This window comes from Esox lucius, chromosome 5 (genome assembly GCF_011004845.1).
Source record: "Esox lucius isolate fEsoLuc1 chromosome 5, fEsoLuc1.pri, whole genome shotgun sequence".
Taxonomy (NCBI): Eukaryota; Metazoa; Chordata; class Actinopteri; order Esociformes; family Esocidae; genus Esox; species Esox lucius.
In genome coordinates this window covers 26389029-26407173 of record NC_047573.1, presented here as the reverse complement: position 1 = coordinate 26407173, position 18145 = coordinate 26389029, and the positions used below count along the sequence as shown (strand labels likewise).

At 39.7% G+C, this 18145-nt stretch overlaps 1 protein-coding gene across 2 annotated transcripts in view; it reads right to left on the bottom strand.

The window, feature by feature from the left end:
• LOC105030991 (gap junction gamma-1 protein) overlaps positions 1-18145 on the bottom strand; it is a 43388-nt gene that overhangs the window by 8421 nt on the left and 16822 nt on the right. The window lies entirely within an intron of this gene.

The following is an 18145-nucleotide window of genomic DNA, read 5'->3' as shown; positions in this document are numbered from 1 at the left end:
ACTGTATATGAGCTTGTTGAATATTCCATTTCAAAACCATGGGCATTAATATGGAGTTGCCCTCCCCCCGCATAACAGCCGCCACTCTTCTGGGAAGGCTTTCCAAAAGACTTTGTCTCTGTGGGAATTTGTGCTCATTCAAGAAGGTCTGGCTTGCAATAGCCACTCTGCGCAGGCCACTCGAGTTCCTCCACACCAGCCTCATCAAAACATGTCTTTATGGACCCCGCTTTGTGCACAGGGGTGCAGTCATGCTAGAACAGGAAAGGGCCTGCCCCAACTGTTGCCACAAAGTTGGAAGCACCCAGTTGTCTAAAATGTCTTTGTATCCTGTAGTGATGAAGTGTCATATTTTTCCAAGTGTAGTTGGAAAAATATGACATGTGGCATTGCACATTTTAATGTGAGGCTTGTGTACAGCTGCGCGGTTGTTGCTCCTAGACTCTTCAATTCACAACTACAGCACTTACAGTTGACCGGGGAAGATCTAGAAACGTAGTGAAATATGGTGACGGTGTGCAGGAGCGCAAAACCCCTATATTCACTCCTAAATTCACAAATAAGACGACATTCGAGTTTGAACCAAAGCACACTGGCTGAGTGATATTCCAGGAAATGCCCTTATGCAAGAAAAGCAAAACATTGCGGGACATTAACTTTACACATCGCTAAGGACATGGTCTGTGTTCAAACAGCAGAGAACAAGAAATAAAAACATGCTCACCTTCAGATGCCAAGAATTACTTGCATGTACTGTATTGCAACTGAAAACGCACCAGCACAGTAAAAACCATCGTGCAAAACAGCTGGACAAGACTGCAATGTTTTGGTCATCTGGCCATTGGTAATTTTAAATAGTTGACAAAATATATTTTTGCATATGTAGCTACTGTTATAAACTACTAGGATGTTAGTTATTGATGAAATATTAATTTAACCAGCCAGCATTGCTCCAGAATTGTTAAGATTCATAACATCTATTTTTCATAATCTAGTTGTTAACTTTTGCTCCTACCTGAAGCCTTTACTCCAGGTGTTCAATGTGACTGTTTTGACTCACCCCTAACCAAGGACATTCACTAGACCATCTGAACGACAAATACTCAGATCCTACTACAGAAGAACTCTTGGACATGGCGTCTTTCTTCCAACCATTTTTAAGGCCACATACAGACACAGGGCTTTACGCTGGCATCCCCTCAGTGGTGTCCATGAAGGAAACTTTCCAAGAAACACCTGTTCATTCCTTCCACTAGTGCACCTTCAAAAAGGGTTTTTATCACTGGTGGCAATGTGGTGATCATGCCATAGAGCGGCACTAAAGTCAGATACTGTAGAGATTCCTTGCCCAAAACCTGTGAAAACTGACATTTCGTATGTCTGTCAATGTTTTGTTATTCATCAGCCTAATTTCCTATGTGAAGCTGTAATCTTGTCCTGTGTGGAAATCTGCATTTGATAAGGATATGTCTATGTATTAACAGATAAACGATTAAAGATTAAATAGATAAACATAGAGGACTAACAGCTATTGATGTGGACTCTGTTCTTGTTTGTCAACCATGTTCTTCTATTCTTCTACTTCATTATTCTTTGATGGCATTGTAAGGGTTTCTTCACAGAATGATGATTGTGTGGCTACGCACACACACAGGGCTTTAACAAAAAACACATTGATGCTCCCTAAACATGGGTCTTAGAGAATATCACGAGCTAAGCTTCTGTGTGAGCTGATAGTCACAAGTCAACACTATTTTGAATTCAATTCTGCAACATGCACAGTACAATACTAAGTACAATAGTTAATTAACAAGTTGAGTAGAGAACGTTTGGTTGTGGGTTTTGACACAAGGACCGGGGGCCACTCAGGTCTGTTCCTTTTATAAACAAAAAGACTGAATCTTACATCAGAGGGATGTATAATGAAGGTAGTTCAACCTACTCAGATTTAACTCTGGGTTATAAAGGAAAGTCAGGGTTGACAAACTCTGATTGCCTAAATTGGTGTTAAACTGTACTACGACGGTGATTAAGATGTTTGTTAATTGACTATGTTAACTTAATTGGAATTGGTGCGCGTTCATCTAAAAGGGGAGCGTTTGTCAACGCAGGAGTTTTTGCACAATGTTTCGTGCTTTGTAATGTCAGGATATGAGGAGTTTAAAGAAAGGTTAATGGCTAAATGTAACAGCCAAATAAGCCAGGGAAGCTTTTTGGTAGTGCATTGCCAACAGAGTAAATTCATAAGAGCAGTGTTCTTGTCATATGTTCTCTATTTTGTCTTACAGACTCTTCTTTAATTTGTAGTAAGATTGAGAAAAGAAAACAATTAAGATACGGTCCAAGAGGCGTACACGGTAATTGGGCTTTTGTATTTCAGCCTTATCATGTTTGTTGTAATTTCTTTGCATTAAATGCACTTTCTGTACTGTTGTGACGCTAACATTGTGGGGAACGTCTAGTTACGAAATGTGCTTAAGAGACTGCAAAATGACTGAAAGAAGTATATTCGACTCATTGTATTTTGTGTGTTTTCTTTTTGTAGTTTTCACGGTGTCTTACAAAGAATGTGGAAATAAATAATCAAAAGACATCTGTATGATGCGTGGCCTTATTTAATTGGACCAGTGTAATTATACTCACTGTTAATGATTTAAGATATAGGCTACTCCAGTGGTTCCCAACTCCGGTCCTCGAGTACCCCCAACAGCACACATTTTTGTTGTAGCCCTGGACAAGCACACCCAATTCAACTCAATGAGAGCCTGATAATTAGTTGACAAGTTGAATCAGCTGTGCTTGGCTGGGGCTACAGTGAAACTGTGGGGGGTACTTGAGGACCGTAGTTGGGAACCACTGGGCTACTCCATAAAGCACCTAGGTAGTAGGGCTACCTGTATGAAGTTAATGATCAAATACCTGAACATTAATGCTGTGAAATGCCTTCCTATTCACTTAACCCCCCTCATATTCTCCCAGGTGCGCTCTAATGGGGATACAATCAATCGTACCAATCACTCTCAGGATTCCTGAAAAAAATAAATATGTATAGCCTTGGTCCAGCATATGCATATTAAAAATAGACCAAGTCTTTTACGCACATTACTTGCGATTGCACAAAAAGAATGCTTAAACGGCCATTGAAGACAACAAATGCATCAAGTAGTTTAGTGAGAGCTACCACCTTGTGAACTGCACGACATAGCCAACAGTATTCTTGCTCAGATGTTCAGCATCGCCAATGGAATACATGAAATGTCCACAGGCAAATATCACGAAGCAAGACACACTTGTCTGTTCAACAGCGAGGACATTAGTCTGGCGAGTGGCATTGGAGAAGTCTGGCCCTAGAAGACTGCAAAGATAATTAATTCTCTTAGATAAGAATCTATATCTTTATTAGAGAACATCATCGGCATAAACTAGAGGAGGTACACAGCCTCTACACCCTCGCCCTACGGAGTGAGCCTCTTGCAATCTGTGCAGCAATGTCGATTGGGATTTCCAAATGTGCGGGTCTTTTTGTGGGCAGAGGGGCGGTGCTTACGTAGGATAACATTGAGTTATGCAAATTAATTATTTAAAATACAATTTAATACAATGTGATTTTCTGGATTTTTGTTTTAGATTCCGTCTCTTTGTTTTAGATACCTATGATAAAAATGACAGACCTCTACATACTTTGTAAGTAGGAAAACCTGCAAAATCGGCAGTGCTCCTCTGTTTTTTTTTCTTCTGTTGTAGTAATAGAATGTACATTCAATTTGTTATTTTATTTTCTAAATCAAAAGCTTGATTGCTGGAAAGTAACTCACTGACTCATAGAACCTAACTTTAGATGCTAGATGTTACTGCCAACAGATGATAAAATATTTAAGGAATACTACCATCCACTTTCTGGAAAAATAGGACAGTTGAATGAAGTGCTTTGCATAATCAGTGAATTTTAGATTTTTCTATCTTAAAAATAAAAACATATTTTTTGCTGCCGCATCTTTAAGTTTGTTTGTTATTACAAGAGAGTATCTTGAAATAACGAGATAAAAATAAATAAAATAAACTTTTTACACTGCCGATTTTGCAGGTTTTCCTACTTATAAAGCATGTAGAGGTCTGTCATTTCTCATAGGTACACTTCAACTGTGAGAGACAGAATCTAAAACAAAAATCCAGAAAATCACATTGTATGATTTTTAAAAAAATGTATTAGCATTTTATTGCATGACATAAGTATCTGATCACCTACCAACCAGTAAGAATTCCGGCTCTCACAGACCTGTCAGTTTTTCTTTAAGAAGCCCTCCTGTTCTCCACTCATTACCTGTATTAACTGCACCTGTTTGAACTTGTTACCTGTATAAAAGACACCTGTCCACACACTCAATCAAACAGACTCCAACCTATCCACAATGGCCAAGACCAGGGATAAAATTGTAGACCTGCACAAGGCTGGGATGGGCTACAGGAAAATAGTCAAGCAGCTTGGTGAGAAGGCAACAACTGTTGGTACAATTATTTGAAAATGGAAGAAGTTCAAGATGACGGTCAATCTCCCTCGGTCTGGGGCTCCATGCAAGATCTCACCTCGTGGGACATCAATGGTCATGAAGAAGGTGAGGAATCAGCCCAGAAGTACATGGCAGGACCTGGTCAATGACCAGAAGAGAGCTGGGACCACAGTCTCAAAGAAAAATTAGTAACACACTACGCCATCATGGATTAAAATCCTGCAGCGCACGCAAGGTCCCCCTGCTCAAGCAAACGCATGTCCAGGCCCCTCTGAAGTTTTCCAATAACCATCTAGATGATCCAGAAGAGGAATGGGAGAAGGTCATGTGGTCTGATGGGACAAAAATAGAGCTGTTTGGTCTAAACTCCACTCGCAGTGTTTGGAGGAAGAAGAAGGATGAGTACAACCCCAAGAACACCATCCCAACCGTCAACCATGGAGGTGGAAACATAATTCTTTGGAGATGCTTTTCTACAAAGTGGACAGGACGACAGCACCGTATTGAGGGGAGGATGGATGGGGCCATGTATTGCGAGATCTTGGCCAACAACCTCCTTCCCTCAGTAAGAACATTGAAGATGGGTCGTGGCTGGGTCTTGCAGCATGACAACGACCCGAACAGCCAGGGCAACTAAGGTGTGGCTCCGTAAGAAGCATCTCAAAGTCCTGGAGTGGCCTAGCCAGTCTCCAGACCTGAACCCAATAGGAAGTCTTTGGAGGGAGCTGAAAGTCCGTATTGCCCAGGGACAGACCTGAAACCTGAAGGTTCTGGAGAAGGTTTCTATGGAGGAGTGGGCCAAAATCCCTGCTGCAGTGTGTGCAAACCTGATCAAGAACTACAGGAAACGTATGATCACTGTAATTGCAAACAAAGGTTTCTGTACCAAATATTAAGTTCTGCTTTTCTGATGTATCAAATACTTATGTAAGTCAATAAAATTAATTACTTAAATTAATTACTTAAAAATCATACAATGTGATTTTCCGGATTTTTGTTTTAGATTCCGTCACTCACAGTTGAAGAGTCCCTATGATAAAAATTACAGACTTCTACATGCTTTGTAAGTGGGAAAACCTGCAAAATCTGCAGTGTATCAAATACTTGTTCTCCCCACTGTATGTTTTTGCCATCCTATATATGAAAATGACATAAAAGTAAATACTGTCAAATACCAAGATATCGTAAAAATTTTACAAAACCACTGGAGAAACTATGTATTCAAATGTGATGTGTACAGAGCGTCAGCCCCAGATGACTGCCTGCATTCGGGAGCACGTGCATTGATAAGGGACTATGAGATGTGAATCACCACCAATGTCTGTACTCAATTGAGTGAAGTAACATGAGAACGGACCCCATCATACTATTGGGCCTGATAAGTGAGGACAGCATGGGTCTCTACCAGGACACGAGACCCCGTTTTGTTGCGTAGGCAAAATGTTATGCCACTGGCAGGCATAACAGCAAAACGACCAAGACAGATGACAACACACATGACCAGTCACGATAATGACCCCAGACCAAAGTCGCCTTGAAATAAAAAGTCAAAGACTTCTCTTTCTTTCCACACAGGCAAAAAATGAGTGACTAAGCCAGACGGAAGAGAGGGAGACCAAGAAAAGAAAGAGAATGTGAAGGACAGGAAGGGAGGGCAGAGGAGATAATGTATCAGCATGGCAACGCAGGAGGAGAATCCAGGGCTGTGTCCTGGCCCCGGACTTGGTGCTCTGCGCAGCCATGGTTTGAAGGAACTCCTTGTTAAACTCTTATAACAGCGGGCAATAAATGACCAAACACACACACAAACACAAGCTTGCATGTAAAACCTTCCCCCCATGGAGAGACTGTCACAACGCTGTAAGACTGAAAGGGGATACGGTGAACTGAAGTCTGTCTGACTTTAGAAAAGCCACGCCTGTAACCCAAGACTTCTTTCTCCGCTGGTACGTTCTGACTGTTCCGTTCTCACCTCTCTGGAAGCTTAAGGAGCAGGGCATGTGGGATACTTCTTCAGTGATTTGAATTTACATCTTCATTTGAATGAAACAATCAGAACATTCTTTTAAACGCTATAAATGCTTTTAATCCAGTGACTTTTCAGAAAATCAATATTTTACTGTAAATTATGTTAAATCTCTTTCAATAGTCTATCACACTAATCATGTAAATGTGTATGCCTGCCATTGATCAATAATTCAGACCCACTGTATGCAAAGAGCACGGCCTTGATTTCACATCTCATCAGCACCAACAGCATTCAATGCTTATACGTTTTATTCTTGTAGAAGACACTTATCCAGTATCATAAAATAGTGAAGGCTTACAAGCACATACTAACCCCCTCCCAATACCTTGATGATAACTACTTTTAGATATGTAATCAATTGCCAGGTTCACCATAATAGTTTTCTTTATTTGTTTGAAACAGTCCATGAATTTGGTAACTTCTACATAACCAGGGTAAAGTATAAAAAAACACATCAGTTATAGCGATTGCTTTTACAAGTTGGACTTGCAAACTACAGGTTTGGGTCAAAAGTGAAAGACAGTGATATTTTGTTGCTCAAGCTCTCTTTACTATTAAAATTCCAAATGCTCAAAACCTTGAGAATGGGGCTAAAATGTATTTATTAAAATTTTTACAGATGAAAGTCTACATATTGGGCATTACTAGCTCAAACATATTTAGTCTGCTAAATGTTAATGGCTTTCAGATTCAGAGTGGGGAGACCGCACACTACGACCAGAACCAACGGTCAACAAGATCCATTACACAGTATGTATTTTTTTAGTGTTATTTTTGAAAGACATTTGATGCTTTAGCTGAGAGGAAAGTAGGTATTCCAACCCAAGCTGCAACAGTGCAGTGGAGGTAGCGGCTGAACCACCCTGGTCTCAGACAACCCTCACCGCCTTTCTCACATACACTCACGCAAACTTTTTCCTAGTTTTTTTTCCTTGCAGGGACCAGAACAATTATTCCTATTTTCCCAGACACTTATACTAACTTTTGTAACTTTTTGTCTAAACTAACCCCTAGGCTGGTAATAGCATTTATACATTGCTTTGTCATTTTGGTTTGTTCCACTAATCACACCAAATCACACATAACTCTATACCTTTTGAATTATTGTTCCTGTGTCATAACTGAGGCCATGTATGGAGATGTGTATCAATTCATACTTGAATGGAGAGAAACAGATCCCTACCTATGGTTGTGTGAAAGTTGGTTGAATCTTTTAAAATTATTATTCACATGGGCTTCCCAATTGGTGCAGCTGTCTGTTTTCTTCCCAATTTGGTCATATCTAATTACTGATTACACAATCTCCGGCCTTCTACCTTGATTGAGCTCACAGGTATCCAAGCCACCACAAGGATTCGCAAAAAAGACTACGAGACAAAACAACAATATTCGATTACCAAGCCCCCTCAAACGGGATCGGATTTCCAACCAGCATAGATTTCCTGGTCTCATCGCTTGCAAACAAAGGTTGTTGACCCATGTTACTTCCCAGTTGAAAGAGTGGTGTGGAAGAACAAAACCTCAAAACCTCAAAACCCCACATTCAAATTTACGTAAACACAATGTGAAAATGGTTCACTAGGCACTGTATGTCCTGTCATTGTCTCACTGTTTTAATAGTGGGCCCCTCATGTTAATGTCTAAAAGCAGCCAACAGCACACAAGGGAAGACAAATGATAACTGAGGAATGGTTACCCATATTTGTCACTGTTTCAACATTTCACACATGCCGTACCCTGTTTTCATTACATTTTTAAGTATTCCTTTTCTTTTCTAATTCAAAAACCCTAACCTTAACCTAAAAAGGTCCTGACAATGTAGGGAAACAAGGATACACAGACACAAACACTCATACACCCACCACCATGAATGATTCTGTGTCATTCCCAGATAGATGACTTTTTTTTTCATCCACTAAAGGGGGCCATGTATAAGAAAAGGAGGTGGAATATCTCAGCCCTCACCAGGGTTATTGTATAAAGTCAGGAAAATGATAGGTGTGGGACAGAGGGTCACCTACTGGGGTGGTTTCAGGAAGGACGTTTTATACTTCCATAGCATAAGCATTGAATGCTTATGTAATCATTAGGTTCAAGGAAAAGCTGTGTCAGTGTTTCCATCTTCTATTTTCTTTTTTATTTGAATACAGTATGACGAGGCTAAACTGGGGAGTGGTGACTTAAATGCTAGTGAAAGAAAAGTTCCTAGGCGGGGTTTGTAGGCCTAAACGACCTTACCCAGCTCACAGGAAGGGATGAGTGTGTCTCACAGGAAACATGTGGGATTTTCCCTTACATATTTATCTCCCTTAAACATTTGCTACAAAGAGAATTTTAAGGCAGAACAGGAAAAAATAACTCACATGAGAAAATCACATTAAAACTGTATTAACAATGTCATTTAAATATATTTGCTCCACCACAAATGATTAACGTGCTCTACAGCTTCTGAATAAAATGAAATCCTGTAAAATACTGACAACAAATACTGGATGAATAAGAAGAATCTGAAAAGGAGATGATGCAAATCTGACCTTTCACTTCCTCTGTGCTCAGATACAAGCAGTGACACCAGCTACGGTAAACTAATAATCAAATTACAACCTAACATTACATACAGTGGCTATCTTAGCCCACATTGCCTATAGTGGCTAGCTTAGCTAACAGACTAGTAACTCCAGTGTCAAGAATACAGCTGGACTTTTCCTAATTTCCTCTAATACCAGCAGAAAAACTATCGGACATAAATATACCACTGTTAAATGAATAAATACACAGGAATTGAATGATTTCTTGCTGTTTTTTAGCAATTAAAATATTTTGGGCCTAGTGAAATTAACATTTCTTTTCATTTGACAGACAAATGCCAGAAAGCTGTTCTCTACTCTTCACACCTGGATATCAGGGGAAATTGGAAAGGTCCTGGCAGTTTTTAAGGTTAAAATGAATAACAAATAGTAAACAAATATGAGACTCAGAACCATGAATAGCGTTGTGGTTCACTGTTGACGTTGAGACTGCTGTTTTGCTGGTACTATTTATGAAGCTGCTGCTACTTTATGAAGGACCTGGGAGGCAGCCTTCCACTCCTCTTTCTATTCTGGTTAGAGCCAGCTTGAACTTTTCTGTGAAGGGAGTAGTGCACAGCGTTGTACAAGATCTTCAGTTTAATGGCAATTTCTTGCATGGAATAGCCTTCATTAATTCGAACAACAATAGACTGATGAGTCCCAGAAGAAACGTCTTTGGTTCTGGACATTTTGAGCCTGTAGTCAAACCCATAATTGCTGACACACTAGACACTCAACTAGTCTAAAGAAGGCCAGTTTTATTGCTTCTTTAATCAGCACATCCGTTTTCAGCTATGCTAACATAATTGGAAAAAGGTTTTCTAATGATCAATAGCCTTTTAAAATGATAAACCTGGATTAGCAAACACAACGTGCCATTGGAACACAGGACTGATGATTGCTGATAAGAGGCCTCTGAACGCCTAATCTGCCGTTTGCAGCTACAATAGTAATTTACAACATTAACAATGTCTACACAGTATTTCTGATCAATTTGATGTTATTTTAACGGACAAAATTTGCTTTCCTTTCAAAAACAAAATGTGACCCCAAACTTTTGAACGGTAGTATATATACATTTTCTTTGGAAGCTATAAATAGATTATTTAATGAGATGGGAGATATCCTAACTGCATAGCAACGCCACGTAGAGCCTAACCATGATATTACACTTCGGTCATTTAGCTGACTATTTTAACCTGAAAGACTGTTGCTTATTCATACTGATTCCAAGTGGGAATCGAAAACACAAGCCTGGCATTACAAGTGCAACACTCTACCAACTGTGCCACTTAAGTGATGTCTTCTATTGGGGATTTTAGGCTGAGTAATTGTAGTAGGCTGTCAGTGTTGTGGTGCAGGGTAACCCTAAGGTCCCCACTTACAGGCTAGAGAACATGGCATACATTACTGGCATGTTTTCTGGGCTGTGTTGATGCAATTGTAGTGGTGCTGGATGGGTTAAAGAAGTGGTTATGAACAGTCAGGGCTAACTGGCTTGAGGATGGAGGGGTTTGCGGTTGTGATTGTCTACACAGTCAAATTAGATTAAAAACCCCATCATTGTGTTTCTAATCTGAGATCTGGTGATAAGAGGGTATTTGAATGTAAACCCCAAAGTGTTATGGTACATAGTAGTACACAACAGTAGTACTCTGAAACATCTTCAACAGTTATTCAAAAGGAATATTTATTGTTTGTCTTGTGAAAATACTTTTCAGATAATGTAAATTACCCCATCAAAACACCAATAGTTGTCCCCCACATAATCGAATGGTTAATCGTTAAATGAAATGTCATTATGTAGGTAGATTAGACATACAGAGACAGAGAAGAAAGTGGGCCAGGCAGAATGTAACATACGGACAACATATAATTCATAAAATATATGCAAGTTGTTGCAAGTTTCAATGATATGTACATTTTGTTTCACCCAAAAAAGTAAGAATAAATCCAAAAAGTTGCCAAAAAGTATATTTTATGAGGATAACAAGACAGAGACATTATAGTGATTAAAGTCATAGGAAGTGGTTTGAATCTACTTGCATCTTCTATCTGGCCAAAGGCTCCTTTTTTAGATGATTGTGGTAATTTAACCTTATTAGATGTTAAATATATTTTAAACAATGTTTAATGGATATTTTGGGAAAGAAAATGCTTGGATAGATTTATTAAGCAGCCTGTTATGCCATCATGGGTAATGGATCATGTGTTGTAAAACACTTAATTAGGTGGTGTTATAACACACCATGTCATTTTTAAAGAGGCCATATGCAAGGTTTTTAGTGGATTCTAGCATAATTACAAGAATAAATGTAAACGGTAGACATCAGCAGTTAATGTTTGAAGTTATTGTCTCAAATATTTTTTTATACTAAATTGTAGATGGCTGAGATATTCCAGGTGCCTGAGATATTCCCCATTTAAACATTCTCATCCTTCTATCAGTTTGTCTCCTCTCATATGGAGACATTTTAGGTATAATATAATTTAAATGATAAATAAAATAATTAATAAAAATATGTTACCTTTTTTATGGTGTATTTATAAATGTAATTAGTTATTGCACAATTAATGTTTCACGATTTATTTAATTCATGGTTGCAGTCGTGAAATCTGAATTTATTGAAACTGTCATTGAATCTGTCACATTCACCCATCAATGCTGGAAGGGCGGCTCTACTAAATACAGTTTTTTGGTTGGTGCATCGACTTCATTTTGTGGCACTTGGGCATTAACACGGTGCCTAAAGTCGATTCACTAATCAAACCAGAAAAGGAACCAGGCAAGCCTAGTTCAGTGGCCCGCAATTAAAAGTGATAATTCTTGTTGCCCTCACTGGATTTGAACCCGGGGCTCCCATGTGAGAGTCTGTGTCTGTAACTACTAGATTCAAACACGGAGCTATACGTTCGTCCATTGTCGGTGTAGCATCTCAACAGTAAATAATTTTGTCACGAATATTTTCGCTGACACATTTAAGCATTGTTTTAAACTGACTAAAGTTTAACTCCATCACAAATCGCATCTATGAACTGTATGGCTTTTGCCACTGGCCATTACTAGCCAGTAATGGACCTTATTCACCGCGCCTCCATCTTGAAATCCAAAACGAGGCTGGGGGGTACACTCTAACCGGAAGTTCATTGACAGAGCGCAGCAGCGGGCGTCTATCATCATGGCGATACCTTTGTGGACATCAAATCTTTCATGTCTTCCCAACATAACAGTGGACTATGTCGAAAAATGGGCCAATAATTCCCCGGGCTGTTTTGCTTAAAGGATACAGCAACTGGATCGAGGCATATGTGCACGACGTGGAAGGTAATGCACGGACGATCACAGCTTTTTTTCTGAAATCAGCATTAGTTAACGTTACTGTTGAAGTTAGCTTGTTAGCTAGATAAAACAACAGGACGTGACAACATTACAAGCTGATGCAAAGCATTGTTAAGATATATTAACCACACCAGCCTGACTGTTATTTTGAGTGTTAACAATAAATTATTTTGCCTATAGTCAAGACGAGCGAGACAGTCAGTGTGAGAGCTAAGTCTTTTCGCTCAATGCGAAAAAACGAGGCACCTTACAACATTCAGGTATCATGACTGTGGATAAACTGCTCGGTTTGCGGAGTGGTGCCACTGCTAGAACAAATACGCTTGCTGTTTATCCACTGTTTATACCTAGTTGTGTGCTTAACATGGTCTAGATTAGCAATGGTTATTATCATAAACAGGCACAGATCACGTCTTGTTTATATTTTGCTGTAAGACACGCTACCCAAGGCAGGACGTTAGCTGACCAGGCTAGTAAAAAGAGCAACTACTTGCTTAACGTTACCCCCGAATCAGCCCTTCGCTTGTTATAACTTAAAAAGGACCGGTTCGTGGCTAATCAAGGCATGTCTATTTAGCCAGAAGGTTTAGCTAGCTATCTCTATGACAGTTAACATAAATATGGCTAACGTTAGCATCGTAAACTAATGTTAATATCTTACATTGAAATGGCGACCGGGATCTCTTCTTATATTATGAATCCATTCACGGCAAAATACAGGATCTTTTGGGAAACGATGGAATGTTTGACTTGTATAGGATTTCTTTCTCTTTGAAGATGTACATTTGGGAACACAACAATGCGGCGGCATTGTAGGTAACATTATGACAGATGGGCAGACCAACGTTACTTCCGTACCCCACAGCTTCGTTTTGGTTTAAAGGAAGTGACGTGGGTGAATAAGGCGAATAGGCTTACTAGTATCTACTAACTTACTAATTGGAATAGTCATAAGAATTGAGCAATTGCTAGCATGACTGAAGATGAATCGCCAAAGCTATTTCATTTCACAGCACAACGCTCGTTTTTCTTTCATTCGTGAATGACATTGATACAATAACTATCAACATAGGTGATGATAACTGACTTTTTCGTCAAGTGAAAAGATGAGAGAATCATGGAAACTCCTACACTTTTACTTCCCAATGGGTTGTGATCTAGCCTATATTACCCCAAAAAGCATGCACAGATGCGTACTTCGGAAATCCACCAGAAATAGTCACAATATAACCGTAAACTGTTTTATTTTAGGCTTCCTATAATGTAGATACTGAAGGTTGTAGCCAGCAAAGTTTTTGTCTATCGGGCACAAATCCTAATTCATGATTTGTTGTGACTGTAACAAGATTCAAATGCGGGACCTATTGTTTACAAGTCCACGTCTCTAACCACTATGCTATTTAACAAGGAGTAGTCAGTCACTCAGTCAGTCAGGCACTCAGTAACAGACATTCACTCTTGACACCACCTCCATACAGCAAGTTATTTGAACGGGTTTCAATAGTAGAGCCTCTTCTGTCACTAAACCACAAGCTTAAACACCTAAAGTTAGCTAAATGTAACTGGAACTTACATTATTGATTATAATCAGGTTCTATGTAGCCTACAGAAACACTTGACTTGAAATCCTCCAGATTTAGAGTCAGCAAGAGGTGCTGATAATAAAAGCTACCCACTGCTGGTTGGATATCCCCATTTCTAATTGAACAAATCAAGATCTATGTTCAATTTAAGCCCCGCCCCAAGAAACCAAACATGTTTATACCTCAAGAAAACTAATCATCATGTTTACATCCAAAATATGTGAAGCAGTGAATTGCTGAGGAGGCTGGAAAAGAGGTCCATACAAATAACTAGTAAATAAGAATTTCTGAGCGAATATTGCAGATACAATAGGGTCCTGTCCAGACCAGTGAGTCACTGCTCTCTCTGTGAAAAACTGTGATGTGAGCTTATGAGGAGTCCACAAACCAGGACAATGGACTACAAGAATCTTTTGTGTTTCTGTATGGACAGGAATGGTCTCAAATCCCTTCTTAAGTGTTCTCCCACCTCATAAAACTTTATAGGAGACAACTCAGAGCTGTTATCTGGGATAAAGGGAGTCACATGAAGTACTAAATTCAGATGTACATTTATTGCAGAATGTGTGCAAATTCTGGCATACAATTACAATATACAATAATACTAATATACAAAATACAATAATACTAATAATAATACTGAATTGCAACAGAAAAACAGACAAATATGTTTTGCAACTACCTTTGGTATTTTTATCATAATTTAGCTTACTAGACTGTGAAAAGCAACCCCTGACATCAACGGGACAACCATCTTCTACCATCCCCCAATTCTAATTAGATTATATGGTTTGAGCATGAAACTCACTAATATGCTTGAAATAATGCCCTCCCTTTCCCTTTTTAACAAAAGTCATTTTAATCCCATCATATAACTATTTATTAAACCAATTTTGAAAAAAAGAATACTATATAAACATTTACTGTATCTATGTTTCTTAGCTCAACATTTCCAGATCCTGGCATGAACTAATCACATGGTTGACCTTTCTACTGCTTTGAAACATTTTGACACAGACCCCCTTTGTGACTAACAACCTGAGTCTCCCAATCCAGATGGTTTATCTTTTGTGGAGAGTTCGGAAAATGACAGGCATTCTATTTTGTGTTGAGTAAACTGCTATCAGGAGTGGCTAGTTCTTTCATTGTGAAGTCCCCTAATTAATCTCCAGTTGTTAGTTTTAAAATGACCTCACTCTCTTTGTCCAAACAACATCCATAGAGCTTCATCGGGGAAACACTTAGTAGCGCCCAGGAGCAAATCCAAGACAAGAAAGACCAGACAGAATGAGTGTCTCTCCCCTTTCATGGAAACTTAATTAAAATGTGAGGGCATCGCCGTAGCCTTAATTATAGCTTGGCTACATCCTAACACACTTCTATGTGCCGTAATTAGCGACTAGATTTGGGGTTGGCAGAGGTGAAGTGTTACTCTGAGGCAAAACCACACATGCTGCGTTGAGAAGCAGCAGGAGCAGACACAACAGCAGTCCATACTGTACTACAGAGGCTTGAGTACATTTGTGAGGGGGGGGAAATGGGGTAATGGTTAGACTTATGCTATGCTGCATACACACTGACATTACATACACTGGCCTTCATGAAATATACTTGGCCCAGTCTAACAGACCTCAAACATTACTGGCTGGAGTGTTGTTGAAGTCAACCCGAGTCATTAATGCAGGGTGGGAGTCCTGAGAGGGTCCTGCTTTTTGGGGAGACTGTGTATAACTATACTTCAGAGAAGCAGAAGTTCTTGAAAGTATAGTAATCAAGAGTGAAATGGAGTGAAAGGTAGCATGTGCAACTGAAATGCAGGGATGGCAGTAATGAGGTTCACGAGGTAGACGTGAATGTCACAAATGAAAATGCAAAGACAGTGGCAGTTCCAAATGTGCAATGTGCAGTGAGGGCCGGGTTGAGGTGTAAGTTTAAGGTGCAAGTCGGCATGTGTAAATGAAATACAGGAATATCAGCAATGACACGTGAACTGAAACATCTTCTCAGACTAGTCCAGTGGTGGAGAGGGTGGGCATTGTTAGTGATGGGAAGTCACAGAGTTCAGCAGGGTTACAGCAGATGGAAAGAAACTGTTCCTGAACCTACTGGTGTGAGAACGGAGAGACCTGCCTGATGGGAGGAGGGCGAACAGATTGTGGCATGGATGTGAAGGGTCCCTAGTGATGCCACGCGCCCTACGCAGAGACCGCTTGCACTGGAAGTCTTCAATGGCTGGGAGCTGGGTACCTGTGATGTGCTGGGTGGTTTTCACTACCGAACAACCACCAAACCACAATGTGGCGCAGTTGGTCAGAATGCTCTTAATTGTGCAGCGGTAGAAGTTCCCAAGGATCTTGGAAGACAGACAGCCTCCTCAAGAAGTACAGGCGCTGTTGCGCCTTTTTGACCGGGGCCAAGCTGTTGAGGCACCAGGAAAGGTCCTCGGAGATGTGGACAACCAGGAATTTGAAGATGGACCTCAGTGCCATCGATGAGAACTGGGGCATTGCTGCAGCCTTTAGACTTCCTGTAATCCACAATGAGCTCCTTGGTTTTCTTTGCATTGAGAGCCAGGTTGTCGTCAGTGCAACATGCCGCCAGGCACTTGACCTCCTCCCTGTAGGTTGACTCGTCATTGTCACTGATCAGACCTACCACCGTGTTGTCGTCGGCGAACTTGACAATGATGTTGGAGCTGTGTACAGGAACGCGGTCGTGGGTGAAGAGAGAGTACAAGATGGGGCTCAGCACGCAGCCTTGTGGAACCAGTGTTCAGAATCAGGGTGGAGGAGGTGAGGTTGTCTAACCTGACAGACTGGGGTCTGATGGTTAGGAAGTCAAAGAGTAAACCATCCGGGAACTTTTGGCATACTATTATGGTTTGAGAAATTCGAATATTCTCACATACTAATCTGGCATACTATATAGAATGCAAGTATGCAATTTGAGATTCAGACTTGGAGACTAGTCAGGATTGAATGAAGGATGAACGGAGCAAAATACAGAGGTCACAAGATTCAGATTGCACAGTACCTCAGCCTAGGGGGAAGATTTATCTTTCAGCCTGAAAACAACAAAAAGCACACAGGCAAGACAAAGCTGGAGTGGCTTAGGGGAATGTTCTGGGAATTTCCCAGAACATGTTCTTGTGTGGCTGACATTCCCAGACTTATTCCCGGAATAATTTTGCACGCCCAATTTTTCAGTTTTTTATTTGTTAAAAGGTTTGAAATATCCAATGAATTTCGTTCCACTTCATAATTGTGTTCCACTTGTTGTTGATTCTTCACAAAAAATTACAGTTTTATATCTTTATGTTTGAGGCCTGAAATGTGGCAAAAGGTCGAAAAGTTCAAGGGGGCCGAATACTTTCGCAAGGCACTGTATTTCAAACATATTTTTTTTAACATATTTTCAATTATAAATTATGTCTATAATACTTATAATATACATTTGTTGAACTGATGTATTAATTAATTCTACAAATATATAGGGGAGTAGAGAGTTATTAATATATTATTCACACTTGCGTATTTTGAAGTGGGCTAACACCACCCTTAGCCTAGGGTTAGCTGGCCAACATTATTGTCTAATCACCTGTCCTTCCACAAAATGTACATGCACTCCTGACACATTTGTTGTTTCATTATACCTGCTAAATCTTAGCGAAGTAGTAATTGCAGCGTGCTTTGGACGTAAATCTAGCAAATATGACAAAAGAATTAGGGTTTTGGAGTTTAACAGTTTTTCCCAACTGCTAACAAGCATTGATTAATACTGAATTTACGTTAACAAAACTCTTCACAATGCATTCAATTAACACATTCCCCAAAATTCATGAACTGTTTTTTCATTCATACTCCACCACCTGCAAAACAATTTTTGGGAACAATGCTTAACAATGTTCCCTAAACAGTGAAAATCACATTCAAAACAGAAAATTTTGGAAACTGGTGTGAATTTCTGCAGAAACCAGATTGAAATATAAAGAAAATGTTTGATATTTGTTAGAACATTTTAATTATGTTAGAATATTTAGTCAATCCAAACACAGTTGATTGCAGTTTCAACTGAAAACCAACCCAAGTGTTGTATTTTGTGCCCTTTGAGAGAAA